This window comes from Accipiter gentilis, chromosome 10, assembly GCF_929443795.1.
Source record: "Accipiter gentilis chromosome 10, bAccGen1.1, whole genome shotgun sequence".
NCBI lineage: Eukaryota > Metazoa > Chordata > Aves > Accipitriformes > Accipitridae > Astur > Astur gentilis.
The window spans coordinates 1,474,463-1,486,922 of record NC_064889.1 but is presented as its reverse complement, the minus strand read 5'-3'; the positions used below and the strand labels follow the sequence as shown (position 1 = coordinate 1,486,922).

The 12,460-nt window shown below is 55.0% G+C and overlaps 3 non-coding genes across 3 annotated transcripts; all 3 read right to left on the bottom strand.

Moving 5' to 3' along the window:
- Positions 1–4,967: 4,967 nt before the first annotated feature.
- TRNAL-CAG (transfer RNA leucine (anticodon CAG)) lies at positions 4,968–5,050 on the bottom strand. Its single transcript has one exon. It is a non-coding gene; the product is annotated as a tRNA-Leu (tRNA).
- Positions 5,051–6,002: 952 nt separating this feature from the next.
- TRNAG-UCC (transfer RNA glycine (anticodon UCC)) lies at positions 6,003–6,074 on the bottom strand. Its single transcript has one exon. It is a non-coding gene; the product is annotated as a tRNA-Gly (tRNA).
- A 3,535-nt stretch (positions 6,075–9,609) lies between these two features.
- Positions 9,610–9,681, bottom strand: TRNAM-CAU (transfer RNA methionine (anticodon CAU)). Its single transcript has one exon. It is a non-coding gene; the product is annotated as a tRNA-Met (tRNA).
- Positions 9,682–12,460: the final 2,779 nt, after the last annotated feature.

Genomic DNA, 12,460 nt, shown 5'->3' with positions numbered 1-12,460 from the left:
GCATCCAGTGCCATCTTCAAAGCCACAATGGAGATGGGGTATGATCAGTCTTTCCACAGGCGCTTTAAAGCCACTGCGCTGGGGCCTATTCCAAAAGTGGGTGAGCCTTCCTGTGCCGTGCAACTCGGAGGGCACGATGATGGCCGTGGCAAACGTAGGCGTACCGGGAGTTTTGAAACCACAGAGTCTCCACGGAGAGAGCTGAGGAAAAGACAGACAGACTGCTATTGAGGTTCATGCTCCCTGCCTGCTCTGTGTTTCAGCTTTGCCTGCCTCGCCGAGAGATGTCTTGCTTGAGACCCTGTCTCCCAACGCCCTGCGGCGCCTCCGGCCCAACCCCACTTGCAAGCAGCTGCAGTGAGCCCTGTGTCGCCCGCTGCGCTGATTCGACGGTGGCCATCCAGGCCTCTCCGGTGGTGGTGACCCTGCCGGGCCCCATCCTCACCTCTTTCCCTCAGAGCACAGCCGTGGGATCCTCCCTGTCAGCTGCTGTTGGGAGCTCCCTCAGCGCCGGAGGGGTTCCCATCTCTTCTGGGGGCTCCCTTGGTCTGGGGGGGTCAGGGCTGTGTCTGCCTCCCACCCGCTGCGGTCTGAACTGCTGAAGCCAGCAGATCATCCCCTTTGGAGCACCAAGGAAGACAGGGATCCTGCAGCAGCAGGAGCGTAGCCACAGCTTGCAGGTGGGCTGAGTGTCCTCATCCCACCGGGCAGAAGGCACCTGTGCCTGCTGCTCCTCGCTGCACTGCAGGCCTCGCCGTGTCTCCTGTGGCTCTGCTTTGCTCTGAGCTCCTCAGGAAAGGGCTCGCTCTCTTCTGCTTTGCTGAACCTCCTGCTGACGCAGGGAGTGTGCCGGAGATAGGGCCTGCTCTTGGTGGGCTGGCATTGCCACCGGCTCAATCGGAATGGGGAAAGGCAAGCGCTTTGCCTGGAGCTTGTTCTTGGGAAATGGGCCATTCTCTGTGCCTCCCTGAACCCTGTAGACGTGTTTCTCGGTCTCTGTTCCGTGCCACTGCATCTCCTCCTTCTCATTAAAAACTCTGTGCAGCACAGCTGGAGTCTCGTGGTGGTTTGTTCTCCTCCCCGCTTCGTTCACCAACATAGCTGCAAGGATGTCGTGGGTTAAGCCCAGCTGGCAAGTAAGCACCACACGGCTGCTTGCTGTCCAATGAATATATAAAGCATGTGACGCACAGTGCAATTGCTCACCGCACAGAACCTGATGCTCAGCCCATTTCTGAGCTGTGATCCCTTCACCCCCCCCACCGCCAGCTCCCCCAGTTATATACTGAGCATGACATCATACGGTATCGAATACCCCCTTGGCTAGTTCGGGTCAGCTGTCCTGGCTGGGCCCCCTCCAGCTCCTTGTGAAAGTAAACTCTATCCCAGCCGACCCCAGGATAAAGGCAGAGGGAGAATCTGCTCTCTCCCACGACCGTGAGTCTGTCCCCATGCACGGGGCACTGCCAGTTGTGGGTGGAGCTCCCTGAACTGATACCAGAGCACCAAAAATAAACAAGCAGGCAAGAGAAAGACAGAAAAGCCTCAGAGAAATGGATGGCACCAGAAGCAATGGACAGGGGTGGGAATACAAGTACTGCCACACACAGTGGTAATGAAAGACGGGAAACGGTTGCCCAGGGAGTGTTGTAGCGTCTCCATCTTTGGAGGTGTCCCACATCCAAGCAGACAAGGCCCTGAATAGCCTCCTCCACTTGAGGCTGCTTTGAGCCAGGCTTGGAGTGCAGGCTCTCCACCTCAGGTGTTGTGTGATTCTCTGAGCCACTGCTGGACGCCCTCATCCAGGAGCAGCCATCAAGACCAAGGGAGCAGAGAGGGGGCGAGGTCCAGCGCTCAGGAAAGCTGCAGACGGCTGGTGGGCACAGGGCAGCAGAAGGGGCACTGGTGTCAGTCCCAGGGCTGGGAGCACAGGAAAGGACGGAAGATGAGAGTGCATTAAACCATTGCCCTGACAGCAAGGCAAGGCTGCTAATCATAGAATCATTTATGTTTGAAGAGACCTTCAAGATCATCGAGTCCAACCATCATCCATGCCCACTAAATCGTGTTATGGAGTTATTGCCTGTCCTGTTCTCACGTTGTACCTCATACTAAGCAGCCGCTAACCACATATCCTTACTCTTGGTTGCGGTCCTAACCAAGCTCCTGACCTTGCCGAAGGGGGCGACCAAGAGAGAGGGCAGGGGATGTTGTTCAACAGAGGGAAGAGCTGGCAGGAGGACCCAAGGCAGCTTGTTATGGGTTGCACAAGCTGGACTGCCTTCCTCTGCTGGGACAGTCCTGGCTGACTTCAGAGCCTGGTCCTCTTTTGCAGGACACGCTGTCGGATGTGGTTCAACAGAGGGAAGAGCTGGCAGGAGGACCCAAGGCAGCTTGTTATGGGTTGCACAAGCTGGACTGCCTTCCTCTGCTGGGACAGTCCTGGCTGACTTCAGAGCCTGGTCCTCTTTTGCAGGACACGCTGTCCCCTTCTGCCCCAAAGCGGCCCTTCCCGCAGTGAGAATGAGGTTTTTCTCTCCTGAGGCTGCTCCAGACTGGTCCAGACTTCGGTGAATTCTACTATTAGCTCAAGGCAGCTCTCCCACATGCCCTGGGTCCACCTGGCCAAGGGTCCACTCACACAGTGGGGAGAAGCTGCACTGGAGCTATCCTCCTTGTGGCAGGGTTTGAGCCTGTGTGTTGAGAGCAGGGCCCTTCCTCCCAGCAGTCAGACGGGAGGAAACACATGCGGAGACACTCTGCTGGATCTCACACTTAGCCCGGGACACTGAGGACGCAACCGCCTGGTACCTTTGGACTGCCCAAAGCACTGGGCTGGCAGCTGGTGCTTCTGAACCCACAGGACAGACCAGGCTGCCGTGCCCAAGCCCAAGATTTCAAATGGAGAGTTACATTCAGAGAGGGCGTGAGAAACACCTAGTCACTGGAGAAGGGTTGAATTTCCACAGAGTCACAAATCTGAAAGCATGTCCCAGAGAAGCAGCATCGCTGAGGGCTTTCCTCATCCATCCCTGGGATCTGCAGGACCGAGCAGGGTGGGAGGAGTGTCTGGGAGCAGCAAGAGCAGGGCCCAGTCTCTGAAGGTCTTGCAAAGAGGTGGAGGGACCCCCCCCACACTCCAGGGGCTGGAGCACGGGGAAAGGGACAGCCCTTTCCCATGCAGAAGCTGTGCCGCTGCAGGAGGAGGGATGTCCCTTCTGGGGCTGAGACAGCGTTTCTCCAAGCAATGGAGGGTCTTCCTGGGGCTCTGCTAGTCTCACCCAGCACTTGGGGAGAAAGGGTTCTGGGCCAGTGGGTTGTGTGTGCCAGTGCCCACAAGGCAGCTTCCTTGCTTGGGGTATTTTGTCCTTGGTTTCCTTCCTGGCAGCACTGCCTGCTGGGGCTGCCCGTGCTCCCCAGACTGTTTGCTTCCTCAAGGTCACGGCAAATGTTCCGTCCACTGCAGCCTCCGATGCTGCTCCTCCCTGCGGGACACTGCGGGGAGGACACTTTGTGCCCCCCTTACAGGCTTCAATGGGCAGCCAGAGATCTCCCAGAGCTCCCCAGCTCCTGGGAGCTGCAGCTCAGGCCAGGCTGGCTCACGCAGGAGGCCAAGCCACTCCTGTGTCCTGCACTCCCAAGAAATTTCTGGCTAAGGGCAGGCCTTGGCAAGCCAGAGAGCTACCTTAATATAGCAGAAGCCCCCTCACCCTCTATTCTCCAGGATGAACAATCCCAGCTCCTTCAGCATGAACCCCGACATGCTCCGGCATGCTCTGATACCACCCTGTGCATGTCCCCTCTTCCTCTTCCTCCTCCTGTGTGCACAGGAGGACCTCTTCTGTGGCTCATACTTCCTGACTGGGGTCCTTCTGAAAAATGCCACCAGTGCTCGTGCAACCTGTGGTGGGATTGTGTGAAGATGCCTCTGTCCTGTCAGCAGTGTTGGAGAGAGCCTGCCATGCCCACATTGGCCTCTTACTGGTGGGCCTTTACTCCCACCGGTCCCTCTTCCCACTGGTGCTGTCCCTGTTTGCTGGTGAGGAACTGCCAGCTCAGGGAAACTTTCTGGGTGTTGAAATCCTGCTGGTCAATGCCACATCCTGGATTGCCACCTACAGAGTGTGCCACTGGGCCTGAAAGAGGGAAGGATGCATCGCAGGGGCTCTCCAGCTTTGGGAGCAGAGGGCAGAGGAGCTCCCTGATGACAAAGGAGAGGGAAAAGTTGCCCCATCTCCAAAACGGGGGGAGAAGGACTATCTAGGGAACCAAGGAATGGTGATGATATACTGGAGCACATTCTGCGGAGGATCGCTAGGATAGTCAGGGCGGGGGGCTCTGGCCTTGTGAGGATAGGCTGAGGACCCAAGGCTTGCTCAGCTGGGAGAAGAAAATGCTTAGCAGGGATCTAATAGGAGCCTCCTGGTTCCTACTCCAGGAGGCTACTGCGATGGCTGGAGGATGAGCGCCATCGTCAGAAGTTGAGCAGGCGGTTTGTGACTGGCTACACAAACACAGATGATCACCCGGAGGGTGCCTAAGCGTGGGAACAGGGGTCCAGAGAGGCTGTGAAACGTCTGTCCTGAAGGTATTTTATGACCCAAAAGGACAAAGCACTGATCAGCTGGTGGGAGCCTGCCAGAAGCAGGAGGATGCACTCTCCCTGAAATTCCTTCCAACCAGAAGGGTTGTTGGAGGGGAAAGCAGAAGCAGGGAGAGAGGATTTTGTGGGTGAATGTTTGAAGAATGCCCAAAGGTCCACAATCTAGGTGAGAGGCATGCAGAATGCACGTTTTATAGGGGAGAGTGGAAAAAGGAACTGCAGAGGGACTCTCTAGCAGCATTTCTCTTCTAAGCCACCGGCAGTGGTGGCGGTTGGGATATGCAGCAAGACCTAACCCACAGAACGCCTAGAGGAGCAAGGCCAACCCCTCGGGGGGGTAAGGAAAGCAAGAGAAAGACAAGCCTGTCAGGAGTGGGACTCGAACCCACGTCTCCCAGGGAGACTGCAACCTGGATGCAGCGCCTTAGACCACTCGGCCATCCTGACCCATTGCTTCAATCAGTATTGCCTCTGCCGCTCTACCCCCTTGCAGCTGCCAGAGCCACCCCACCTCAGCCAGCCTCCTCCTGGCACTGCTGCAGGGGGAGATGTATCCTGGGAGCACCTTTGCCTTGCTCCCACCAAGGGCGGCTGACAGGTGACTGCAGCACCTACACGCACTACAGGACTGCACAGTAGCCAGCACAGGGGCATCTCCTTGCAAAGGCCAAGGCACTCCTTCACGGGAGCAACCAAACGAACCATCACAAATTACTTCTCTGCACATGCCAACACCATGTCAAGGGGCTCCAGGCACACATCTACCTTTCCCATGACTTCCTCCATTCCTCCAGGGCCGCAGGAGATGGCAAGCTAAGCATTTGGCCCACAGTCCTGCCTCGTGAACTGTTCCTGGGACAACAAGGGTGCTTCCTTCTTCCCTCCTCGGAGCTGGGAAGGCTGGGCAAGGAGGGCTCTGCCACACCAACCTCTGGGTCAGTGCTGTGCCGATCTCAAGGAGCCAGTCTGTGGGAAAGGGGCTGGAGAGTCATGGTGAAAGCACAGAGGATGCGCCAAGTGCAGAGCAACGACTGAGCTCCCATTCCTGTGGGGAAGAGGCTCACTTATTGCGCATGGTGCAGAGGAAGGAGGGCACAGATCTCTCTGGGACTTGTTGCTTCATGGAAGGAGGTAGACTGTAAGGCATCTCAGGTGGTCACTAGTCCAAATGCCTGCTCAAAGCAGGGCTAGCCCCAAAGCTAGAGCAGGTAGCACAGTGCCTGAGCCCCACTGAAACCCAAGTGTGATACCCAGGCATGGAGAATCCCAAGGTTCTCTGGGCACCTGCTGCAGTGCTTCAACACTGCCTGAAATCTCAGAATGGTACAAAGCAGCCCCTGCAGCCTGCTGTTGCTAAATGGGGAAGGCACTGTGGAGCCAGGAGGAAGGAAAGTTGGTCTGCATTGGCCAGGAATCAAACCCGGGTCAACTGCTTGGAAGGCAGCTATGCTCACCACTATACCACCAACGCTCCTGGATGCACTGCTGCCTACTGCTCCTCCAGCCCAGAGCCTGGCCTCCCTCCTGCTCCTCCACGTCCCACTCTTGCCTGCCTCCTGCTCTGCCAGGTCACCAACTGCCCTCTTGCCTGCTCCCCCGCTTCACAGACTCTCCCGCCTCCTCCTTCCAGCCCCCTGCACACATACACACGACCTCAACCTGCTGGCACGTGGGTGTCCTTCTCTGCCTCTGAGCTGTTGGCTACGGAAACTCCAGCTCCTGGATGCTGGTAATGGTCACGCTCCCCATCTGCGTTCATATGTGGGCCAGCTGCGCACGTACTATGCAGGTGCAGGTGCGTTTGCGTGTACGTACCTGTGGTGGTTTAAGCACAGACAAACGCCCACCCAGCTGCTCACTGCTTTCCCCACCCGCAGGGCGATGCAGAGCACTGAAAACACAATGAGAAATCTCATGGCTCAAGATAAACACACGGACACGGCTTAGCCAAAACTCTTGTGGGAAAATCAGGCTTGACTTGGGCAAAATCAATTCTTGGCCACTTAAAACGGATGCAAGTAGTGAGAAACAAAAAGACAAACACAAAACATCGCCTTTCCTCTCCCCTGTGCCGGGACAACTTCAGTGCTTCACACCAAACTCCTTTACCTGTCCAAGCAGGACGTGTCTCTGCTCTTACCCACTCTGTTTTTTCCTCCCACCTCTCTCTGCCTGTCGTTTTCTGCCCTTTCTGGAATATGTTTTCACAGAGGGGCCACCAATGTTGACGGCGGCTCAGCTGTCTTGTGCGGTGGGTCCACTGTGGAGCTGGAACTGGCTGTGTCTGACACAGGGCAGCCCCTTATCTCTTCCCACAGAGGCCATTCTGCAGCACCCCCTGACCCCTCCACTACCAAAACCTTGCCATGGCTAGCCAATACAGTGCCCATGGGGAATACCAGAGGGCATAACGCTGAGGTAGAGCGGTCGGAGCCTGCCCCAGTCAGAGTCACGATCACACTGTCCTGGGTTAACGTGTGGTTGCATGATGTACCCTTTGGTTGAATTAAAAAGGCACAGCAACCAGCCTGGGTTTCTTCCTAGGCACTGGATAGGTCCATGGCTTGTAGACGTGTGTAGTGGTAGCTCAGCCATCAGCAAGTAAAAAGCAGGCAATGCTAGGGTAACAATTCTCTGTCTATATAATGTTCCAATAGGCCAGGTGGATCATTTCTAGCACAAGTTTCTTGGTCTATAGAAGTTGGACGGATATGAGCATCTGCCACATTCCATGCTGTGTGCCAGTAAGCAATTTGTGTTGCAGGACTCCGTGCATTACGTGTTCCTGGGCTAAAATCTGCCTTGTGCTGCCACTGGTTTTGGTGATGGATGATTGCTTTGGTGAATGCCCATGCCGGCAGTGATGAATGATGAAGTACACGTGACCAGGACGTACCTTCCCCTACATACACGGGGGGCACCATTTTCTTTCAGCTGCCATTTTCTTATTAAATAGCACCATAACCACCATGTTTTCCTACTGCTCTGTGATTGGCTGACAGCCATTTCTGGACCCCGTCGTACCCACCTGCTCTCAGGCAGACCTGTGATTGGCTGCCAGGACCAGCCAACCCTACCTGTGTACCCAGAAGCACGTCAGGCAAGGAAGCCCCCACTCGCTAAACAAAGGGAAGAGGCAACTTCTGACAGCGTCATTCCCCGTGGGTTCTCCTATTGCTTTGTGATTGCCGGACGGCCGTTTTTGACACTGTCATGCCCGCATGTTCTCAGATCTCCCTCTCAGGGACTGTCCGCTTCCTTTGGACCAAGAAGTGTTTGGATATGAAAAGATATACCGTGCAGTGGTATCCACTCTGGAATGAAGACGAGCACTTAGCACAAGCGATATTCCTGTGGATGGCCCATTGCCTGCAGAGCCAGAGGCAGACTCACAGTCAACATGCAAGCGATCTTCTGGCTTCTGGCCAGTCAGGTACTCAGGTAACAGGGAGCTCACCTGCAGATACCCGTGCTATCTTCCTGCTGCCAGGAAGCACGTGAAGCACTCAGCCAAGAAAGACCCGTAGAAGAGGCCACTCTCCATTATCTTTGAAAGGTCGCGACAACTGGGAGAGGCTCCTGAGTCCAGGAAGAAAGTCATTGTCACTCCTGTCTTCCCAAAAGGCACAAAGGAGAATGGGGGCAACAGCAGGCTGGTCCTCCTCACCTCGATCACTGGGAAGGGGAAGGAGCAACTCATCCTGGAAAGCCTTTCCAGACACGTGAAGAACAAGAATGCGATTGGTCTTGTTTTCATTGCATTCTTCTCCTAGCTCATTTCTGTCAGACTGTGCTTTTCTGGTTTTGGGGGGGTTAGCGGGTGTTTTTGTGTGTGTGTGTGAGAGAGAGAGAGAGAGAGGGGTATTTGCTAGGAAATCTCAAGCTGCACTAGCCAGTGGGGAGAGTGGATTGGCATCAGGGGCTGCCCAGGGTTGGAGCAGGACACTGGACAAACCAGGCCTGGGCTCCAGGCACGGATTCTGCACAGACCTGTGGTACAGTCTAGGGTTCAGAGCACCTGCTGATGTGCACGTGGGAGTGAGGGGGTGGGTGTCCAGCACTGAATTCCAGTCCTGAGAAGCCAGAAGAGAGGGAAAGTCTCAGGCTATGTGTGTGTTTTGTCTTGTAGTGAGCAAGAGAAGACAAAGAAAACACCGCCATGCCTCCCAATTTTTCCAGGCTCAGCTGCACTCCTTCACTGCAGACTACTCCAGCATGGGTTCTCCACATGCTGCGCTTCTGAACAGGAAAATCTCTTTCAGTGTGGGCTCTTCCACAGGCTTCAGGCCCATCAGGAAAGGTCTTCACTGGCGTGCCTTCTCCGCAGGTTGCAATTCCTTCAGGAATATCCACCTGCTCCAGCCAGCATGGGTGCCCCGGGTGCCACAAGCTTTGCAGATGGCTCAGTGTTGTGGAGGCCCCTGGAACCAGCTGTGTGTGTGGTGCAGGGCAGCCCCTTAGCTCTTCCCCACAGAGGCCACCCTGCAGCAGCCCCTCTCCCCACCACTGCCAACACCGAGCCACGTATGGCCAATACAGTGCCCACTGGGAATACCTACTCAGCCCTGCTCCTGGCTGGAGCTGCGAGTGAGCACGGCAGCAAACTGACTAGGATGGAGAAACCCCCCAGATGGTCAAGCTGATTGCAGTGGTGTCTGCCAAAGTAGCAGCAGCCTTGTCCCAGATTCCTGGAGGTCCCTGCTTGCGGCTGGGAAGTTGGGATTGAGCTGCCGGATGGGAAGGGAGAAATGCCTGTGTCCACAGGCCACCCACTTCCTTGTGGGGGGAGCTCTGCCTGCTGCTCCACAGCCACCCGTCTGCCTTGCCGAGGGGCACTATGGGAGTGCTGGCACCTAAGAAGGCAAAGGAGAAAGAAGGTGGCAGTGGCAGAGGGAAGGGGCTGACGGAACAGGAGGGCCATGGGTGCCCAGAGAGCTAGAGCAGTGCAGGTTAAAAGTTGCTGGGAGAGGCAGCGGCTGTCAGGAGGAGGGAATAAAAGGGCCAATTAGCAGAGGATGGTTTCGATCCATCGACCTCTGGGTTATGGGCCCAGCACGCTTCCGCTGCGCCACTCTGCTCCCCCCAGCACCTCTGACGGCACCTCCCACGGCCCTGCTTGATGCTCCCTGGCACTGCCAGCCCTCATGCCTCCTTCCCTTCCTCTGTCCTGTGCCCTCACGCGGGCCAGAAAATGGGCTCTCTGCAAAGTTCACCTCCTTTGGGCCTGGGGTGGGTAGCTCAAGGGCCTTGCCTTGCCCTTCTCCCCACATCTCCTGCCCATAACCCTGCATGGGGACTTTCTTCTTGGCCACCCAAGCTGGCTCTGCAGGCACTGGAGGAAACCCCGGAGCGAGGGGGCAGCCTTGTTGCTTTGCAGGGCAGAGGGCAGCTGCTCTCCAGCGAGCTCAGGAGGGCTGCCACCCTGCCCAGAAGTCCAGCTCCCAGGGGGCTGTGGGACTGTGCCCGGTGTCAACGTCTGTTCTTTGCCGGCCGAGGACGGAGAAAAGGACGCTTAGCATTACCAAGGGAATTAATCCTCCTATTTTGGCTGTGCACATAGTGGAGCCCCAGCCTAATGCATGGAGGACCCCAAGATAGAGGAAAGCAGGGTTGGTATATGTTTACAATACAGTTGTGTCGACCAATCAAATTACTCATGTTACTCAGTTACTATTGCTCCCAAGATCAGTATGTGCTTCTCCCGGGCAGGTGGTGTGGACAGATGCTCAGTGGGGTGTTAATCTTCATTGTTCTAAACCAATATCCCGTGCAGGTGGAGGATTTTATACTAGATTCAGGCTGACTGCTGTTCTGGCCATGGCTGTATACCTGGGGTTTTTTTGAAAGACAAATCTCCTATTGGTTTATCATCTGCATAGCTGCCCTGGTCAACCCTAACCGACTTAAACCCCTCATTAGAGGACTGCCAGATGCCTTCAAGATACATGTCCAGTCCCTCAGAGAAAAAATTCAGGGGACCATAGAACGTAACCAGTGGGATTGCTGAAACTAAGAGCATATACTTACTTGGGGGAAGTGCTGCACGCTATAGTTACTTACGGGCGTTAGGTGGGGTGGATGTAGTGGCTTAGAGGCCTCTCTGTCTGATCTGAAGTCACCCTGGAGAGGCTGACCTAACCTGTCCAGTCTCCAGCATTGCAGAGGCATCCTGAAGTTTACTGGAATTGGGTGTAACGATGTTCCTGGTCACTAAGAAATGAGACACCCTCACTTCTCTTGCAGCTTACGGCCTGTGGTCAAAGGGATCCTCTCTCAACTAGACTCTCTACCTAAAGGGGACAAAGCTTCTCAAGTCTCTGATTCCACGGTTACTTAAAGCAAGAAAGGCAACGTTCTTTGCTCTGCTGACAGTCAAAACCCAATCTGGGTGGTGGTGTTGTATTAGCACAGTATTTACAGACTCCCACTCTGTCATCGGCAGTGCTACAAATAGGTGGAGTTATGAAGATCAGGATTGTGATTGTGCGTGCTCAGTTCCCTACTGAAATGCCCATCCTAAATCCATCTGGCTATCATGCTGCCTACGTCCAGACATGAAAACCAGCGCTTTCCTCCTTTCCACTCCATACCCATCCCCTGGAGTTTATTCCCACAACACCAATGAAAGAGAGAATTGCAATGGCTGTTTTTCATACAAAGACTGTGAGCAACAATTGAGAGGACTGAGACGTTAACTCAAATGTCTGTATTAACAATCACATCTCACCAATTCGGACACTGGTCTTTGACCACCCCCGCAGTAAAATGGGGTTACTTAGTGTGAGACATTTCTCATATTTCCACCTCTGTCCATTGTTTCTTGCCCTCCCACTGGGCACCACTGACAAGAGGATGGCGCTTTCTCCTTTAATCTACCTGTCCACTCTTCAGCACCCTCAGCCTTCCCTTCCCCAGGCTAACCAACCCCAGCTGCCCAGCCTGTCCTTGTATGACAGATGAGCCAAGTCCTTAATCACCTCAGTGTCCCTTTGGCAGGGCTGACAGAGCCCCTAGCTGTGCAGAAGTGGGAATCAGCCACACAAAGACACTGGTGGCATCCCTGTAAGGACACCTAGCATGCAGACATGGAGGTCTGCTGCAGAGGAAGGACACCTTGCAGAAGGCTTTCCACTTGCTGCCGGATGGGACCAAGAGAGAAAGCAAAAGCAACAGCATTCGGTCAGGGGAAGATGTGCCCCTGGTCCAAAATTCATGCACCTGGAGCAGCAGTGACCGCTGAGAGGTGTTGGTGGTGCAGCGCTGAGGAGAGTAATGCATAATCTGCAAGACTAAACAGTGACACTGGATCTAGCTTTGTGCTTGGCTGCATGCTTGCAAGTAGGAGGCCTTGCTTTACTGCTGAGCAGCTTAGGTGCTTCTTGCCTCCAAAACACCTGTGAGTAGCAAGGTGCATCAGCAAAAGGAAAGGAGGCATAAACCTGACTTCCAAATCCCATGAGTCTCGCTGAGATTCAGGCTCAGAGAGGCAACTTATCCCTGCCTGTTTTGGACGACACCCTCCACAACTCAGCTGAGCACACTTCTCCATGTTACCATCCCAGGCCAGTTCATAAGCCTGCTAATATCCTCTGCCAGGGAGTACTCGGGGGAGGCAATGAAAAGTCACTGCTTCCTGAGCATACATGCAGAAAGCACTGGGAACACTGGCAGAAGAAATGAGATCAGCTTCTGAATGCTTTCAGGGTTGGGACGCAGGGCTGACCCTGGGAGACATTTCAGGGCTGTGATGAGCAGGTTACAGACTCACACTCCATTTCTCTGGGGCTTTTAGTCTTCTTCTTGCCTGCTTGTTTATTTTTGGTGCTCTGGTATCAGTTCAGGGAGCTCTATGGACAA